Source organism: Colobus angolensis, unplaced genomic scaffold, assembly GCF_000951035.1.
Source record: "Colobus angolensis palliatus isolate OR3802 unplaced genomic scaffold, Cang.pa_1.0 Scaffold46, whole genome shotgun sequence".
Classification (NCBI taxonomy): Eukaryota; Metazoa; Chordata; class Mammalia; order Primates; family Cercopithecidae; genus Colobus; species Colobus angolensis.
Window position 1 is genome coordinate 4450154 of NW_012118043.1, and position 21028 is coordinate 4471181.

At 40.5% G+C, this 21028-nt stretch overlaps 1 pseudogene; it reads right to left on the bottom strand.

Moving 5' to 3' along the window:
- Positions 1–20811: 20811 nt before the first annotated feature.
- LOC105523300 overlaps positions 20812–21028 on the bottom strand; it is a 1935-nt pseudogene continuing 1718 nt past the window's right edge.

Sequence of the window (21028 nt, forward strand, 5' to 3'; positions counted from 1 at the left end):
AAGACACATGCACATGTATGTTTATTGTGGCACTATTCACAATAGCAAAGAATTGGAACCAACCCAAATGTCCATCAATCACAGACTGGATTAAGAAAATGTGGCATATATACACCATGGAATACTATGCAGCCATAAAAAAGGATGAGTTCATGTCCTTTGTAGGGACATGGATGAAACTGGAAACCATCACTCTGAGCAAACTATTGCAAGGACAGAAAACCAAACACTGTATGTTGTCACTCATAGATGGGAATTGAACAATGAAAACACTTGCACACAGGAAGGGGAACATCACACACTGGGCCTGTCGTGGGGTGGGGAGCTGGGGGAGGGATAGCATTAGGAGAAATACCTAATGTAAATGACTAAAATGACTAGTTAAAGGGTGCAGCAAACCAATCTGGCACATGTATTTCTATGTAACAAACCTGCATGTTGTGCACATGTGCCTTAGAACTTAAAGTATAATTTTAAAAAAAAAAAGAAGAAGAAGAAGTAGAAAAAAAACATGGAGATTAAAAGACCACCATCAGATATTGGCTGGGAAGGGAAGTTGAGAGTGACATTGCAGAGTGGTTACTCCCAGGCAACAAATAATTCATACTAATTCATTCAAATGAGAGAGTGTCATCTGCTCACACTGTAATTGGCTATTAAAGCTTAGTAATTGATACCAAGAGGCTTTGGCTCCCAGCATTTGGCCCAGCTGTCATGAAGTCAGTACAGTCAAGACTGACAAAGAAGCTTTGTTGTTGCTCATGGTGATCACTGAGATTTTTAGGCAAAGAAAAATCATTCTTAGAATGTGGGGTCCTTGGCTTGCTGAAAAAAATGTCTGTCTAATTTCCTCGCCACGTTTTAAGACACCAGACAATAAGAAGGATGAGTTTGATGACGTATATTTTGTTATTTCTTTACTCATTATTGCTTTCCCACTACAGTTCATTATAAATATTTCCAAATGTACATAAAAGGTGAACAATATGTCAGTGAACATCCACATACACATTCCTTACATTCTACCATTAACATTTTTCTCTTCTTACTTCAGTGTATACCGCTCCTTCTATCCATCTCTCTTTCCTTCTAACAATCCATCTTATTTTGTATACATTTCCAAGTAAGTTGTAGACATCAGTATACTTTCTCCCCCAAAATTTCAATGTGCATATCATTAACTAGAGTGCAATATTTGTATTGTTTGTTTTTGTTTCTTTTGAGGTAAAATTTACAAAAAATGAAATGCACAAATCTTAAGTGTACTAATTCATGAGGTCTGGCATATATATACACGTGCAACCTAAACCATGATCAAGACAGTGTACATTACCATCACCCACAGAAAATTCCTTCATAGCTGATCCAATGACTCTCCACCCCCAACCCCCAGAAACAACTATTGTTCTGAAATTTTTCCACCATAGATTAGTTTTCCCAGTTGTACAACTTTATATCAATGGAATAATACAGTATGTATTGTTTGCATAAGGTTTCTTTTTCTCAGTATAATATTTTGGGATTCATTCATGCTATTGCGTGCATCAGTAATTTGATTCTCTTTATTTCTGAATAGTAGTCCATTGTGTGGAGAATACAGCTAGTTATTTATTCTTTAACTAATGGCCAGCTGGGCTATTTCCAGTTTGCGACTCTTAGGAATAAAGCAGCTATGAACATCCTTGTACAAGTCTTTTTGGGGACATTTGTTTTCCTTTATTTTGGGTAAATACTTAGGAATTGAATTTCTGGGTCATAAGATAAGCATTTGTTTATTTTCAGAAGAAACTGTCAGGCTTTTTCTAAAGTGGGTGTGCCATTTTACGCTCCCACTAATGACAGATGAGAATCCAGGCTAATTCATGTCCCCACCAACATTTGTCTTGTCAGTCTTCAATTTTTGCCACTCTGTTTGATATATAGGGGCTCTATTTATTTATTTACCAAAACAGGGTCTCACTGTGCTGCCCAGGCTGGAGCGCAGTGGTGTGATCATGATTCATTGTAGTCTCTACCTTCTGGACTCAAGCAATCCTCCCATCTCAGCCTCCCAAGTATCTGGCACTATAGGCATGTGCCAGACTAATTTGGCCTGGCTAATTTTTAAAGTTTTTGTAGAGACAAGGTCTCACTATGTTGTTTAGGCTGGTCTGAAACTCCTGAGCTCAAGCAGTGTTCCCACCTCAGCCTCCCAAAATGTTGGGATTACTGGCATGAGCCACCATTCCAACTTATTTTTTGATAAATACATTAACACAACCAGATCTATTTATAAATACATTAACACAACCAGATCTATTTACTTTTTCTACTTTAGACAACAAAGTCAGATTATTTTTAGAAAAATCAGCCATGCACACTTAGAGAAATTGATAAAACTTTGTTTTCTTGTCCTCAGGGAATGAGAACATTTTATTTTATATATATATATATATATACACACACATATATATATTATTTTTTCCCCCTTTGGTAGACAATTTCACTGGAAAATTAGGATTTTTTTTTTTTTGAGACGGAGTCTCACTTTGTCACCCAGGCTGGAGTGCAGTGGTACGATCTCGGCTCATTGCAAGCTCCGCCGTCCAGGTTCACCCCATTCTCCTGCCTGAGCCTCCCAAGTAGCTGGGACTGCAGGCCCCCGCCACCACGCCCGGCTAATTTTTTGTATTTTTAGTAGAGATGGGGTTTCACCGTGTTAGCCAGGATGGTCTTGATCTCCTGACCTCGTGATCCGCCCGACTTGGCCTCCCAAAGTGCTGGGATTACAGGCGTGAGCCACTGCGCCCTGCCGAAAATTAGGATATTTTACACTGTACTTGTATTCTCTTTTCTTAGACCCTGTCTTATTTTATTTTTGGACTTGTAGTATTTTATTGTGGTAAAATACACATAATAATATGTGCCATTTTTGGTATTAAGAACATTCATGGTGTTCTGCAGCCATCACCACTACCTAATTTCAGAACATTTTTATCATCCCAATGGAAACTCTGTACCCTTTAAGAAGTCATTCTCTACCCTGTTTCCTCACAGCCCAGGCAAGCACAAATCCACTGCCTACTGTGTTTTTGTTTGTTTGTTTGTTTTTGAGACAGGGTCCTGCTCTGTTGCCCAGGCTGGAGTGCAGTGGCACAATCTCAGCTCACTGCAACCTCCACCTCCAGGGCTTAGGTGATCCTCCCACCTTAGCCTCCCTAGTAGCTGGGACCAGAAGCACAGGCCACCATGCCTGGCTAAATTTTTTTGTATTTTTTTTTTATAGAGATGGGGTTTTGTTATGTAGCCCAGGATGGTCTCGAACTCCTGAGCTCTAGTGATCCACAAGCTTAGGCCTCCCGAAGTGCTGGGATGACAGCCATGAGCCACCATGCCCGGCCGACTGCTTCCTATTGTATGGATTTTCCTACTATAGATATTTCATACAAATGGGAATTATACAGTATGTGGCTGTTTTATGATTATATGATATAAGGTATAATTATAGTTCCTTTGCGTGGCCAGACATTCAAATGAAAGACAGAACCTTTTGTTACTTGTAGCTCCAAAAAAAAAACAAAAAACAAAGAAAAGAAAAGGGCTACCATGCGGGAGCACACTTGGGGAAGCACTTGGGGACAGGGTAACAGCAAGCTGGAACTGTAGAAGCAGCTTATGTATGACCAACAGGGTGGGGTTAGCTGAGTTGTGCTGGCTTCCCAAAGATTGGCTGTTCTGAATAATTCCATGGGCCCCAGGAAGAAGAGCCAGTCCCTGGCTGTGGGTATCTTGGGGTCTCTTGCCGTTGAGTGTGTATGAACAGAAATCCAGAGTGCTACAGCCCAAGAAAGGAAGTGGCTAGGGTGGAGCCTTAGCAAACTGCCCATGAAGGGGAATTGAGAGGTGTAGCCATGACCTCAAAACTGAGCCAAGTCAGCACTTGTGAAATATGATTTTACTGCCATGACCTCAAAACAGGATCAAGACAGCATTTGTGAAATAACACATTATAGCACCCGTGAACAACGAGAAACTGAGGTGGGAAGTCACCTAGATAGAGAATTAGCAAACTGTCCACAAAGGGGCAGCAAGACTTTTAGCCAAGTTTTAGCTTGACTCAAAACTGGGTGAAGACAGAACTTGTGAAATATTCTATTACAGTGGCCTTTTGCGTTAGGCTTCTCTCACCTAACAGTGCATCCAGGGGTCATCCATGTTGCAGCGTGTATCAGTCCTTTCTTTTTAAGGCTGAATAATATTCCATTGTATCCCATATTTTATTTATTCATTCAGCTGCTTCATGGACATGTGGGTTGCGTCCACCTTTTGGCTATGGTGACTTGTGCTGCTGTAATTATTAATGTGCAAGTTTTTATTTGTGCACCTGTTTTCAGTTCTCAACGGCATATACCTACGATGGAATTGCTGGGGGTTATGATTTAATTTATTGAGATGCCGTGAAAGGAAAGCATTTTCCACAGCAGCTGCAACATTTTTCACTTCCACCAGCAATGTGCTGTGTTTCTTTACATCCTTAGCAACACTTGTTTTCTATTTTTTAAAATTATGACCATCCTAGCGGGTGTGAAGTGATATGTAAGCATGGTTTTAGCTCGCATTTCCTTAATGACTAGTGACAATGAGAATATTTTCACTGGTTTGCGAGCCATTTGTGTCACTTCTTTTAAGAAATGTCAAGTCTGTTTCCCATGTTCAAACTGAGTTGTTTGCCTTTTTACAGGAAGTCTCTTTCAACCCCCAAAAACAACCTTCGTTCTCCAAATAATTTTATCTTATATTTAGTATTTGCAGTGTTAATAGGGGATTAAAGTTTGTTTATTCCAACATGTGATATTTTTAAGGCATGGTAAAACAAAGAGTGTGCATTGTTTACCTAAAAGGATGAACTTTTCAGATGATGCTATTCTAGTTTTATGAAAAGAGCTGAATATCCTGATTAGAAGGCATTACATTACACCGAAATTCAAATCTTTAAATCCTATTATCAGAACCGGTGGCGAAAACACTACTTTTGTAATTGAAGAAGTTAAACACGATGGAGAAATAGTGAGTCTCCTCAAGTAAACCTCATTAATCCTCCAAAATAGTTTTTAATGTAGACAAAATACAGTTAGAAATTCATATAAAATGAGGCCTTAATGACCTTAATTCTATGCTATTTTTAATGACTACATTGGGCAAATGGTATCATAACCAAGAAAATCATAGCCAACATAATCAAATTGAGGGGTTTACGTTTCATATACACCACATTGTAAACACCCAAGGGTCAGGGAACCCACAAAATCTAAGTCAGTTAATATTGCTTGAATCAACCTGGTTAGGAACCACAGTTTCTCTAAGTGGAAAGGAGGCCAAAGTACTCCAGAAAACATCTTTAAAGTGCCAAATAAGTAGACACAATACATATAAACAAGGATAAAATGTATTTTGTCTACAAAAATTAGTGTGACATTAAAAAAATGTTTTTAAAGAGATTCCTTGGTCTTAAGGAAAATTTATGTGTAGAACTGCCTTCGAGATAAGAAATAGGGCAAGTATAAACGAACTCCTCTCAAACAGCAAATTGTCATCTCAGGAATCAGAATGAACACTTATTTCATTTAACATTTTGATTATCATTCTACGAGAGGAAGTTCACAGTGACATATTTAGGTTGTCTGATGAATTCAAACTGTTGAGTTATAAAACATCAAACCCAGCAGCAGCTCATGGTGGGAGTTCAACTCTGAAAGCTTACTGTCTAGATCTAAAAATGGGAATGGTTCCCAAAATTGTTTAGCTGAACTCAAAGATTTGTTGCATCTTTCCTTGATGTATTCAACAAACATTTATTCCACCCCTGCTGTGTGGTTGGTGATGATAATACAAAGATGAAATAAACAAAGTCCCTGTGCTCAGGCGGGTCTCTATGCAGGGAAAACAATTGGGGCGTGAAGTTAATGGATATATGCTGACATGGAAGTGTCTACAGGGCCCTGTGGAGCACGGCAAAGACAGCATTCCAGTCGATCAGGACATGCTTCATAAAGAAGGCACAAATGTGTTGAGCCTTTTCCCCCTCCCCAACTCCTCATTAAAAAAAAAAAAAAAGTCAAACCTACAGAAAAGCTGCAAGGAGAATATGATAAACATCTCTCTCTCTAAATGTAGATGAATGGGTGGGATCATATGTATTTCTAAATATAAATATAGCCATCTTCCAGGTTCACTAATTGTTGACATTTTTGCCACATTAACGCTTTCTCTTTTTCTCTCCATAGACTTCTCTTTTTTTCTGATCTTTTACTTCTAAATACTTAGACATATATTTTCTAGAAAAAAGGGCATTCTCCTACTAAAACATAGAATATTACAATAAGGAATTTTAACCTGGATGTAATTCTATAGTTAATATGCAGAATGTATTCAAATTTCCCAATATTATAACTGCTTTTTTTGTTGTTATTGTTGTTCAATCTAGAATCCACATAAGGATTGGGGCCAAGCCCTGTGGCTCACACCTGCAATCCCAGCACCTTGGGAGGCCGAGGGAGGCGGATCACTTGAGGTCAGGAGTTCAAGACCAGACTGGCCAACATGGTGAAACTCTGTCTCTACTAAAAATACAAAAATTAGACGGGCATGGTGGCTCACGCCTGTAATCCCAGCTACTTGTGTGGCTGAGGCATGAGAATCACTTGAACTTGGAAGGTGGAGGCTGCAGTGAACCAGGATCGCGCCACTGCACTCCATCCAGCCTGGGCGACAGAGCGAGACTCTGTCTTAAAAATTAAAAAAAATTTTTGAAAAGAATCAGATTAGCACTGAATTTAGTTGTCATGTCTCTTTAATCTCCCTTAATCTAAATTAAGTCCTCAGGCATATTTCCCTAATAACACTGGTATTTTTAAAGGTTCCAAGCCAGTTGTTGTGAAGAGAGGTCCTCAGTTTGGATTTGTCCAGTTGTTTTCTCATTACTAGATTCAGGTTCAACATCTGGGGCAAGAGTCCCACCTTGGTGATAGTAAGGAGGCACTGGCAACTAGTAATAGGTATGATTGAGATTTATACTCAGAACAGTTTAAACAAGGAAGTAGACAAGTAATAACTGACATTCAGTAAATAGTGAGGGCTGACCAGATGTGGAAGCTTTGCCCCAACCATGCCCACTCCCAGTCAAATAAATAAAAATGCTGGTTAATGCCTAACAACAGCAACCAAAAATTATTTTATTTATTACTATACTTGAAACCAAGACAGACGAATCCTGAAGTACTTAGAGTGGTGAGGAGGTGCTGTGGGTGGAAAAAGTCCCTTATGAGAAACTAGAACCTTTGTGTTTGGAGATAATTCTTGATGTGGTTAGGCTTTGTGTCTTGACAGAAATCTCATCTTGAATTGTAATCCCCATAATCCCCACCTGTCAAGGGAGAGACCAGGTAGATGTAACTGAATCATGGGCGTGGTTCCCCCAGGCTGTTCTTGTGATAGTGAGTGAGTTCTCACGAGATCTGATGGTTTTATAAGGTGCTCTTCTCCTCCTCCCTTTGCACTTCTCCTTTCTGCCGCCTTGTGAAAAAAGTGTCTTGCTTTGCCTTCTGCCATGATTGTAAGCTTCCTGAGGCCTCCCCAGCCATGCTGAACTGTGAGTGAATTAAACCTCTTTTTTTTTAATCTTTATTATCTTTGAGACAGAGTCTTGCTCTGTCACTCAGGCTGGAGTGCAGTGGCACAATCTCAGCTCATTGTAATCTCTACCTACCGAGTTCAATCAATTCTTCCACCTCAGCCTCCAAGTAGCTGGGATTACAGGTGTGTGCCACCATGCCCGGCTAATTTTCGTTTTTTGGGGTTTTTTTTGGTAGAGACAGGGTTTCATCATGTTGGCCAGGCTGGTCTTGAACTGCTGGCCTCATGTGATCCACGTGCTTCTACCTCCCAAAGTGCTAGGATTACAGATATGAGCCATCACATCTGGACACCTCTTTCCTTTAAAAAAATAACCCAGTCTCAGGCAGTTCCTTATAGCAGTATGAAAATGGACTAATACAATTCTCCATGGCTTTTCTTTTTTTTTTAGACAAAGTCTCTTTCTGTCACCCAGGCTGGAGTGCAGTGGCATAATCTCAGCTCACTGCAACCTCTGCCTCTCAGGTTCAAGCAATTCTCCTGCCTCAGCCTCCCTAGTAGCTGGGACCACAGATGTGCACCACCACACCCAACTAATTTGTATATTTTTAGTATTGATGGGGTTTCACCATGTTGGCCAGGCTGATCTCAAAACTCCTGACCTCAGGTGATCTGCCCACCTCGGCCTCCCTAAGTGCTGGGATTACAGGCATGAGCCACCGCACCTGGCCCTCTATGGCATTTCTACTAGTCTTATGACAAGTTCTGTCCCAAACTCCCTATTCAAGCATGTACAGGAGATGGGCTTGGAAACTAGAGATAGTGCCTCCCTCCAGACAAGAGAGCAGGTTGTTCCTTGATAAAGATAATATTTTCCTCAGGGGCAAAGATTGGTATGTTTGCCAGCAGTCCCTTCAAAAAGATTGGAGGTTTCCTAAGCTCAGTGCTTCAGTCACTGTGTCACTGTCACATAGCCGAGAAGCACTGAGCTACTCCTCAGCACTCTTAGTACCTCAGGACTTGTCTCAATGCACAGAGTGCCCGGAAGTGAACATGAGGCTTGCACTGCCTGCTATGCCTAAGCCATCAGGATTTGTCTTCTTAGTGGCTGAATATATGGAAGTGTGGCAAGCTGACCCAGCAGCAACTGTAGTCACTAGTACTTAAGGACTGCCTGACACTATGTCACCCATCAATGCAGGGTCTGAATTCACAATACTTCATATTGTAGGAACCTTAAACTGAGAAATTAATATGGAAACTCATTTGAAACTCATGAAACCTTCAAGGTCCTGGCAGACGCAAACATGAAACTGCTCTATAGGGATGCTCACATAACCCACAATGCACAGAATTTCCATGAAAGAAAAACTCCACCAGAGATAATTTTACAATTTACAAGATGAAAAACCACAGAAGAAAATTAGCACTGTGAGGGTGAGGGAACATACATAGCAACTGGAAGCATTTACACTTCAAGAGATAGAGATAATAGAGCAATCTGAAAAAGAATTTGAAATAAGTATGTGTATTAGCCTGTTTTCACGCTGCTGATAAAGACATACCCAAGACAGGACAATTTACAAAAGAGAGAGGTTTATTGGAGTTACAGTTCCATGTGGCTGGGGAGGCCTCACAATCATGGCAGAAGGCAAGGAGGATCAAGTCACATCTTACGTCGACAGCAGGAGGCAAAGAGAGCGCTTGTGCAGGCAAACTCCCGTTTTTAAAACCAGCGGATTTTCTTGAGACTCATTCACTATCACAGGAACAGTGAAGGAAAGACCCGCCCCTATAATTCAATCACCTCCCACTAGGTTTCCCCCACAACAGGTGCGGATTGTGGGAGTCACAATTCAAGATGAGATTTGGGTGGGGACACAGACAAGCAGATCAGTATGTTAAATAACCAAATAGGTAAAGCAAAGAGAAAACCCTCGCTGGCAAGAATAATGTAAAATAGTAATAATAAAGAACAGGTAATTTTAAGTAGAAAGTCTGGAAAATAAAAAAATATATAGTCAGTTTTAAAACTAAGTGGTTAGATCAGACACATAGCCCAAGAGAGGATGATTAGATTGGAAAATGGAGCTGAGGACATCACCCATAATATAGCACAAAGTGATAAATAAACAGAACATGTGAAAGAGCTATTAAGATATATGGCCAGGCATGGTTGCTCATGCCTGTAATCCCAGCAGTTTGGAACACCTGATGTCAGGAGTTCGAGACCAGCCTGGGAAACAGAATGAAACCCTATCTCTACTCAAAATAAAAAACTAGTCAGGCATTATGGTTGGCACCTGTAATCCCAGCTACTCAGAAGGCTGAGGCAGGAGAATCACTTGAACCTGGGAGGAAGAGGTTGCAGTGAGCCGAGACCATGCCACTGAACTCCAGCCTGGGTGACAGAGCAAGACTCTATCTCAAAAAAAAAAAAAAAAAAAAAGATAAATGAAGAACAGAATGAAAAAATAAAACATATGTAGGCTGGGCATGGTGACTCATGCCTGTAATCCCAGCACTTTGGGAGGCCAAGGCAGGCGGATCACAAGGTTGGGAGTTCGAGACCAGCCTGGCCAACACAGAGAAACCACATCTCTACTAAATATACAAAAATTAGCTGGTATAGTGGCATGCACCTGTAGTCCCAGGTTCTCAGGAGGCTGAGGCAGGAGAATCGCTTGAATCCAGGAAGTGGGGGCTGCAGTGAGCTGAGATCATGCCACTGCACTCCAGCATGGGCAACAGAGCAAGACTCTGTCTCAAAAAAAAACCAAAAAAAACCAAAAAAAAAAACTACCTGAGAAACAAGACAGATACCCTCAAAAGAATGAGAATTAGATTGACAGCTAATTTATCATTAGCAATAATAGTGCTAGAAGCCATTGAAACAGTATTTCCAAAATAGAGAAAGAAAGTAACTGTCTGGCTGGGCATGTAGCTCATACCTGTAATCCCAGCACTTTGGGAGGCCGAGGTGGGTGGATCACTTGAGGTCAGGAGTTTGAGACCAGCCTGGCCAACATGGAGAATCCCCGTCTCTACTAAAAAATACAAAATTAGCTGGGTGTGGTGGTGCACACCTGTAAATCTCAGCTACTCAGGAGGTTGAGGCAGGAGAATTGCCTGAACCCAGGAGGCAGAGGCAGCAGCAAGCAAAGATTTCACCACTGCACTCCAGTCTGGGTGAAAGAGTGAAACTTTGTCTCCAAAAAAAAAGGAAAAGAATGTCAAAGTAGCATTATTAACCAAGGTCACCTATGGTTTAAAAGTGAAGCTATATAAAGATATTTTCAAGTATTCAAAAACTAAGAAAGTCAACTACTCAAAGACCCTCACTGAAGGCTGCAGTGAGCTCTGATTGCACAACTGCACTTTAGCCTGAGCGACAGGATGAGTCCCTGTCTCAAAAGAAAAACAAAAGAGAGAGAGAGAAAGAGAATGAGAGAGACATGGGGTGTCACTATGTTTCTCCCAGGCTGGTCTCAGACTCCTGGGCTCAAGCAATCCTCCCATCTCAACCTCTTAAATACCTGGGGCTGGGGTGATAGGCGTGTGCCACTGTGCCCGGTTTATTACCTGATCTTTTTATTCTAACCATTGTAGTGGATGTAAAGTGGTATCTCATTGTGATTTTGCTTTGTATTTCCCCAATGACTAATGATGTCAGGCATCTTTTCATTGTGATTATTGGCCTTCCTTGGAGAAATATCTATTTAGATCTTTTGTCCTTTTTTTTTTTTTTTTTTTTTGACAGTGTCTTGCTTTCTCACCCAGGCTGGAGGGCAGTGGCATGATCATGGCTCACCTTTGTCTATTTTTAAATTAGTTTTTTTATAGATGCCTTTTATCAGGTTGAGAAATTTTCCTTCTATCCCTAGTATGTTGAATGTTTCTATCATGAAAGGGTGTTGAATTTTGTCCAGTGGTTTTTCTGTGTCTAATGAGATGATTGTTTGATACTGATATGATATATTACATTAATTCTATTGATATAACATATTCCATTAATTGACATTTGAATGTTAAAACAAACTTGCACTCTGGGATAAATTCCACTTGGTCGTGGAATATAATTTGTTTTATTTATTTCTGGATTCTGCTTGCTAGTATTTTGTTGAGGACTTTTGCATTCATACTCATAAGATATATTGGTCTGTATATATATATATATTTTTTCCTGAAACAGTCTTGCTCTGCTGCCCAGGCTGGAGTGCAGTGATGTGATCTCGGCTCACTGCGACCTCAGCCTCCTGGGTTCAAGCAGTTCTTCTGCCTCAGCCTCCTAAGTGGCTGGGACTACAGGCATGCCCCACCACACCCAGCTAATTTTGTATTTTTAGTAGAGATGGGGTTTCACCATGTTGGCCAGGCTGGTCTCAAACTCCTGACCTCGAGTATCAACCTGCCTCAGCCTCCCAAAGCACTGGGATTACAGCAGGTGACCCACATGGGCCTGGCCAGTCTGTAGATTTCTTGTGTTGCCTTTGTACAGTTTTAATATTAGGGTAATAGTGGCCTCATGGAATGAATTGGGAAGTGTTTCTTCCTCTTCTAGTTTCTGAAAGAGTTTATAAAGAGTTGGTATTAGCTTTCTGCAAATGTTTGAATGTTCGGTAGAACTGAGCATTGAAGCTACCTGGGACTTTTTCGTGGGCAGTTTTTACATTTTTAAATACTAATTCAGTTTCTTCATTTGTTATAGGTCTATTCAAATTTTCTATTTCTTCTTGAGTCAGTTTTAATAGTTTGTGTCTTCGAGGAATTTATTTTATCTAGGTTATTTTATTTATTTATTTATTTTTGAGACAGGGTCTCACTCTGTCACCCAGACTGCAGTGCAGTAGCACAGTCTTGGCTCACTACAACCTCTGCCACCCAGGTTCAAGTGATTCTAGTGCCTCAGCCTCCCAAGTAGCAGGGATTATAGGCACCTGCCACCACACCCGGCTAATCTTTTGTATTTTCAGTAGAGATAGGGTTTTGCCATGTTGGCCAGCCTGGTCTCAAACTCCTGGCCTCTAGTGATCCACCCACCTCAGCCTCCCAAAGTGCTGGGATTACAGGCATGAGCCACCGTGCGCAACCCATAGATTATCTAATTTATTGGCATGCAGTTATTCATAATATTCCTATGTAATATTTTCATGTCTGTAAGGTCAGTAGTAACACTGCCTGATTCCAGTAATCTTGAGAGAGAGGAATAGCACTGGGTGGTGGCTGGAGGATGGAAAACCCCAAACAGCTAAAACAGGAACTGTGCAAAGAAACTACAGGAAAATAGAAAACCCAAAATAAGGGAGAGAAAATTGCCAAAATTCGGGTTTGGGTGACCTGTCCATGACTCTTCCAGGGAAACCCAAACAAAGGAGAGGGATTTTCCCTGAAATCCCCTACTTTTCCTAAATACCTAATAATTATTCCATCTTCTTTTTTCTTAATTTTTTTTTTCTTTATAGAGATGGGGGTCTCACTATGTTGACCAGGCTGGTCTCAAACTCCTAGCCTCAAGCAATCCTCCCACCTCAGCCTCCCAAACTGCTGCGATTACAGGTCTTAGCCACTGGCCCCAGCCATTATTCCTTTTTCTAATTAAGAAACACCCAGCAATTTCAGGTAGCAGCCAGAAAGGAGCTGTTAAAATTAGCTACAAGGGTAAGAACAAGCTTGGGATGGTAAGACCCTAACAAACAGGATGGCACTAACCTGACTGAGACCAACTGGGTTCACCATGGTGCTGGATTTGATCCATGCCTTATGCCAGACCTCATTATATATTCATTACCATACTAAAGCACACACTTACCAACACCATGACAGATCCGGGCATGCCAAAATGTATGGCAACCCAATTCTAGTAAATCGCCACCTTTTTCCTAGAAGACCTCATGATTATTCTACTCCCTTATTAGAAGAGCCCATAAAATTAGAAACCCAAACTCTGTTGCATGTGACTCAGTCTCCTCAGCACACCCCCAGCCACTCTCGCTCTCGAGTGTGTACTTTTGCTTTGCAATAAAAGCTTCTTGGTCGGGCACAGTGGCTCACACCTGTAATCCCAGCATTTTGGGAGGCCTGGGTGGGCAGATCACTTGAGGTCAGGAGTTTGAGACCAGCCTGGCCAACATGGCAAAACCCTGTCTCTACTAAAAATACAAAAATTAGCTGGGTGTGGTGGTGCATGCCTGTAATTCCAGCTACTTCGGAGGCTGACATGAGAGAATCACTTGAACCCAGGAGGCAGAGGTTGCAGTGAGCCAAAATTATGCCATTGCGCTCCAGTCTGGGTGACAGAGTGAGACTCCATCTCAAAAACAAAACAAAACCAAACCTTCTCGTCTTTTGTTTCATTCTGTCTCATCCCTGAATTCTTTCTCACAATGGTTTCAAGAACCTGAAATACCTGCCTGGGGCTGGGGTCTACCAACCTAAGCTCTCTGGCAACAATCTGAGTCTTACCTTTTTTCATAATAAATTTCCTCTTATTTCTACTAACATTTTTGTTTTACACTTTATTTTGTTTGATATTAGGACAGCCATTTCAATTCTTGTGGTGGTGATTTGCATATCTTCTTCCATCCTTTTACTTTCAATCTATCTGTATCTTTGAATCTAAATTATATTCTCCATAGATATTATATAGTTAGATCTTGTTTTTTTAAATTCAGTTTTACAAGCTCTGCCCTTAGATTGTTTAATGAATTCATATTGAATGCTGTTGGTGGTATAGTTGGATTTATGTCTACCATTTCACTTATTTTCTATGTGTCTCATCTCTTTTTTGGTCGTCTATTCTTCCTTTACTGCTATCTTTTGCATTAAGTGAATATTTTTTAATGAAGCATTTAAATTTCTATAATTACTTTTTTCGTACTTTTTGAGGTTTGTTTTTTTTCAGTGTGAGGCAGAAGAATAGGGCCTGGAGGCAGGTAACCTAAGGACTTCCTAGAACTAAATCAAATGGAAACACTTCAGCTATGACAGGAAATATCCTCTTCATTTACAGGGTGTACACCAAGTAAATAAATTTGCAACTTCACTTTAGCCTCTTCATTTACATAGAGCTTACACCAAGTAACCAATGGAAACCTCTAGAGGGTATTTAAACCCCAGAAAAGTCTGTAACTTGGCTCTTGAGCCCCATGCTCCTGCCCGCTCCCCCTGTGGAGCGTACTTTTGTTTTCAATAAATCTCTGATTTTGTCGCTTCATTCTTTCCTTGCTTTGTTTGTGTGTTTTGTCGAATTCTTTGTTTGAGATGCCAAGAACCTGGACACGCTCCACTGGTAACAAGGGCTTCTTAACAAATTAAAATCAACTTCAGATTTATACTAACTTAATTCAAGTGAGATATAGGAGCACTATTTTTATGTAAGTCTATTCTTCCCTCTTCCTTTTTTGGTTTTGTTGTACATATTAACTCTAGTAATGTTGTATACCAAGTAATATGTTCTTATAATTATTATTTTACCATCTGTACTCACTTAGCTCAATACAGCTTTGCTTCCAATCACCTCCTTTGGGTTGTTATTGGCAAATATATTAAAAATGTATTCTACTTCTATATGTTTTACGCTCAGTAATGTATACATATTTTGCACACTTTTTAAATAAGAGAAGAAAAAACAAAATATGCATTTATACCATCTTTCTTTTTTTTTTTTTTTTTTTTTTTTTTTGAGACGGAGTCTCGCTCTGTCGCCCAGGCTGGAATGCAGTGGCCAGATCCCAGCTCACTGCTAGCTCTGCCTCCTGGGTTTATGCCATTCTCCTGCCTCAACCTCCCGAGTAGCCGGAACTACAGGCGCCCACCACCTCGCCCGGCTAGTTTTTTTGTATTTTTTTTTAGTAGAGACGGGGTTTCACCATGTTAGCCAGGATGGTCTCGATCTCCTGACCTCGTGATCCGCCCGTCTCAGCCTCCCAAAGTGCTGGGATTACAGGCTTGAGCCACCGCGCCCGGCCTATACTATCTTTCATAATTATGTTTTCCTAGAGTTATCTTGTAAGTGATGAATTGTTTTTTTCCTGTGGTTTTGAAGATTATCCCTTTGTCTTTGACCTTCAGTATTTCTGCTATGATGGTCTGTTTTTGGACTTTTTTGTGTTTATCCTACTTGAAGTCCCTTGAGCTTCCCAGATACATAGGTTGGTGTTTTTCAGTATGGGATGTTTCTAGCCTTTATCTCTTTGAGTATTTTTTCTGCTCCTTTCTCTCTGCTCCTTCTGGTATTCTCATTATATATATGTTGGTGTGCTAAATAGTGTCCCACGTTTCTTTGAGGCTTTATTATTTTTCATTTCTTTTTCTCCCTGTTCTTTGGATTATGTAATTTCTATCGACTTATCTTCAAGTTCACTAACTGTTTCATCTGCTAGTTCAAATCTTTTTTTTTTAATTTCAGTGATTTTTTTCCATTTACAAATTTCAACTGCAGAATTTCCATTTGGTGCTTTTTATAATTTTTATCCCTTTATTGATATTTTGTATTTAGTGTGACATTGTCCTCACAACTTCCTTTACTTCTTTGTGGTTTCTCTAATGTCTTTGAACATATTTATTTATTTGTTTATTCTTTGAGACAGGGTCTCACTCCCAAAACCCAGGCTGGAGTGCAGTGGTGTGATTGTTACTAGAAAAGAGTCCTCATCCAGACCCCAAGACAAGGTTTTTGGACCTCAAGCAAGAAAGAATTCAGGGCAAGTCTGCAGAGTAAAGTGAAAGCCAGTTTATTAAGAAAGTAAAAGAATAAAAGAATGGCTACTCCACAGGCAGGACAGCCTATTTATTATTTATTTTTGAGACAGGGTCTCACTGTCATCCAGGCTGGAGTGCAATGGCACACTCATGGCTCACTGCAGCCTTGACCTCCTGGGCTCAAGCAATTCTCCCGCCTCAGCCACCTGAGTAGCTGGGACTACAGCAGCACACCACCACATCTGGCTAATTTTTTATATCTTTGTAGAGATGGGGTCTCACCACATTGCCCAGGCTGGTCTCAAACTCTTCAGTTTAAGGGATCCTCGGTCCTCAGCCTCCCAAGGGGATTACAGGTATGATACATTGTAGATAACATATGGTAGCCAGTCTGGGTCTGTCCCCACCCCTTCCAGAGGTTGTTCCTGTTATTTGCTGTTTATCTGTTTAGTGACTGGCTGGACTATTTTAGTGAAGTCTAGTTTCTCCCCCACCCCCAGTCTCTCTGTGCTACTAAGCCTCTGATGTTGCTCCTCAAGGAGGCCCAGGTGGGGATGAACACAGTCACGCTGGCAGGGCAGTGGACTTGGCTGTGTTCACCTCATCTCTTTCCCTGACTACACCCATCTGTTAAACTCCATGAATTGCTAGCTAGTTGTTCTATTGTTTTCAAAGAAGTCTTAGAGGGTGAAACCACCTTTGCAAAATTATGACTGAGATAGTGAAAGAGATCTAACTTAACTGACTCCATCTTTCTTCTAACCTCCAAGCTGCCCTTGTTCACTCCTGGGCACAGGCTGAACTAACTTTGGGAGAAACTTATAGTTTAAACAAAGATGGTAACAGCCCCTTCGCAAAGCAGCCCTCCTTCTTGCCTGGGAACTAGATTGCCTTTGTAGGACTAACATTAGCCACAAGATTAGAAATTATGGTTTAGGAGTCATGCAGTTGGAGGCTGAAAGATTCTGACCCTCCCTAAACTGCTCCTAAGATCAGTATTGGAGATATTTTGCAGACCCTGCACTTGCTAGATCAGTTGGCGCCACCCAGATCAATAAAGTGGCTCATCTGCTCTTGTGGCCCCCGCCACCCAGGAACTGACTCAGTGCAGGAAGACAGCTTCGGTTCCCTATGATTTCATCTCTGACCAATCAGCACACCTGGCTCGCTGGTTTCACCCCCCACCCATCAAGTCAACCTTAAAACCTTTGCTCCTTGAATTCTCGGGGAGACTGATTTAGTAATAATAAACCTCTGATCTCCTGCACAGCTAGTTCTGTGTGAATTATTCTTTCTCTATTGCAATTCCCCTATCTTGATGAATCGGCTCTGCCTACCCATCGGGCAAGGTGAACCCCTTGGGTGGTTACAAGGGCTTAAGTTAATCTAGAAACTAATGCAATAAAATTCAGGCTCCTTCGAAGACATACGTCTGGGTGTCAGTATTGGATATTCTGACACCAGGGTGCTCCTCCCAGCTGTGTCTTTCTCTGGTTCTCTCCTGCAGACAAGCTGGCCCATGGTTAGCCTGTGTCTTTAATCTCCTCCCAATTGCCTTTCACCACAACCTCCTTTGTTTTTGAGAGCACCCTTATGACACAGGGGAACCTGAAAAATTGGTGTTCATCCTGGGAAACCAACCCTTTCTTGGCTTCATGGAGGAAAGAATTCAAGAATGAGCTGACAGAATAAAGTGAAAGCAAGTTTATTAAGGAACGAAAGAAAGCCTACAGCATAGGCAGAGTGTGCTGTGAGGGTTGCTGCTACCTGGCTATTTGATGGCTATTTCTTGATGACATGGTAAACAAGAGGAGGATTGTTCCATGAGTTTTCTGGAAAAGGGGCAAGGAGCTCCCAGAACCAGGAGTTTCTCCCCTTTACAGACCATATAGGGTAACTTCCAGGTGTTGCCATGGCATTTGTAAACTATCAGGGCACTGGTGGGTGTGTCTTTTAGCATGTGAATGTATTATGATTAGCCTATAATGAGTAGTGAGGGTAATCAGAGGTCGCTTTCATTGCCATCTTACTTCTAGTTGCTTTGAGCTGGCTTCTTTTTTTTTGTTTTGTTTTGTTTTTGTTTTTTGAGACAGAGTCTTGCTCTGTTGCCCAGGCTGGAGTGCAGTGGTGTAATCTCAGCTCACTGCAACCTTAGCCTCCCAGGTTCAAGAGAGTCTCCTGCCTCAGCCTCCTGAGTAGCTGAGATTTGCTTGCAGAATAAGCTTAGCCTCATTAAACTTGGCCTGATTATATACATAAGTGCAGCAAGAATAGTGACTGACCACATTGGCTCTTTTTAAGTTTGTTTTGCTGGAATTTTTGATAAGGAATCATAGATCAGGTTTTTAAATCCCTCTTGAGGCTAAGAAGCCAAACTATTCTTTATAATTGTATCTTGTTATAAAGAAAGCAGATTCTTGGTTGGGCATGGTGGCTCACGCCTGTAATATCAGCACTTTGGGAGGCCAAGGTAGGTGTATCATGAGGTCAGGAGTTCGAGACCAGCCTGGCCAATATGGTGAAACCCCATCTCTACTAAAAATGCAAAAATTATCCAGGCACGGTGGTGCATACCTGTAATCCCAGCTACTTGAGAGGCTGTGGCAGGAGAATTGTTTGAACCCGGTCGGTGGAGGTAGCAGTGAGCCAAGATCACACCACTGTACTCCAGCCTGGGAGACAGAGTGAGACACCGTCTCAAAAAAAAAAAAAAAAAGAAGAAATTATTTTAAACTCTAGCTGCCTGTTAATGTCCTTAAAGAAGAATTAAAGTGAAACACTAACTCTCCATGGATGACAAAGATTTTAAATGGCCACGCTTAAAAATCTGATGACAGTTAATTATAATGACACATTAATAAGGAAATTTGATTATTTCTGTGGCATATAACATTTTAACATAATAACTAAAATTATAGTTGATAACGTATTAGACTTGTAGGAATGTCATGCCGTTTTTGGAGGACTCATATTAATAACATTTATAGATATAACTTAAAGAAGCTTTAGCATTGCTTATAATTTGACAATGCTTTCTATATAACTTATCAAATAAACCTGATTAATTTAATACTGCTTTTTTTTTTTGAGACGGAGTCTCATTCTGTTGCCCAGGCTGGAGTGCAGTGGTGCAATCTCAGCTCACTGTGACCTCCACCTCCCGGGTTCATGCCATTCTCCTGCCTCAGCCTCCCAAGTAGCTGGGACTACAGGCACCTGCCACCACGCCCCACTAATTTTTTGTATTTTTAGTAGAGACAGGGTTTCACCATGTCATCCAGGATGGTCTCGATCTCCTGACCTCGTGATCTGCCCACCTCGGCCTCCCAAAGTGCTGGGATTACAGGTGTGAGCCACCGCACCCAGCCAGTATTGCTGTTTTTAAAGGTAAGAAACATGTCCTTTGAGCCTTCCAGGGGCCCTACTGGAAAATCCCAAAGTTATTTCAAGGTCAAAAAAGGACTTAATTTGGAATTTCATTTTGGAAAGTTTGTCAAAAATGTCAAAAAACTTAAAGCTTTACATCAAATATGATCTTGGTCATCTATTTAGTATAAATGACAATAAAATATTATGAAGGCAAATACAAAAGGTTACATAGTTGTGAACAAAAAAAAGTAGCTCTTTGATATTGAGAAGACTTAGTTTTTAAAAGTAATCAAAGACCTAGTAAAGAAGGCATAAAGCATAGAGAATTATTTTGATAATACACCAAATCTTCATTTCACAGGCCAATTACCTAAAAGGTAAAGAAAAAACCTTCACTATTTTCTATTAAGAGCAGGTCAATCCTCTAAGAACATCTTGTAGTTTTCACATAAGAGACAAAATTCTTGTTTTATATCAGCATACCTTTGATATGAATGCTCAGTTTTTAGAAAAACTTACAAATAATATATGTTTAATATTACTTAGCTTGATCACACAAAATCTCCTTTTACAAGATGGATATTTCACAAATTTTCACAAGATATTTTACAACTCTTTAATCCAGTTATATATATGTATGCATATTATGTATGTATATGTTTATAGATATGTGTTTATGTGTATATGGGATATACATGTTTATGTGTATGCATATGTATGTATGTATATGTATATGTTTTTATATATATGTGTGTATGTGTATATATGGGATATATACATATATATATGGGTTTTTTTTCCAATTTTGGAACAATAACAATCCAGTCATTTTACTTTAGGATGAAAAATACTATTTTTTTATCACTCTAACAACACAAGATTCTCTCTAATTTTTTCTCCCAACTTTTCATATTGTAGTTTTAGCTGTGCCACTCTTTTCTTTATTTATTTTGGTTTTTCTATTTGAAATTTTAAAGTCAGTTTATTAAGTTCAATGATGAAAGCTATCAGAAAAACATTCTACTGAAACTTATTTTTTCTTAGAAAAAAAAGAAAGGAAAATCAAAACCCTCTAAGCATAGCCACAGGTGCTGTTTTCAGTCGAGCCTCTCTGCAGGTGGAGATGCTCCATTAGTCAGTGAAGTCACTCTCTGGGTCTGCAGGACTGGAGTCTGGGTCATCCTCCTTATCCTCCAGCTCCAAGTCATCCATTTCCTGGAACAAAGACTCATCTGGCTGGGGGTGGAAGCTCACACCTGTAATCCCAGCACTTTGGGAGGCTGAGGCTAGTGAATCATCTGAGGTCAGGTGTTTGAGACTAGCCTGGCCAACATGGCAAAAAAAAAAA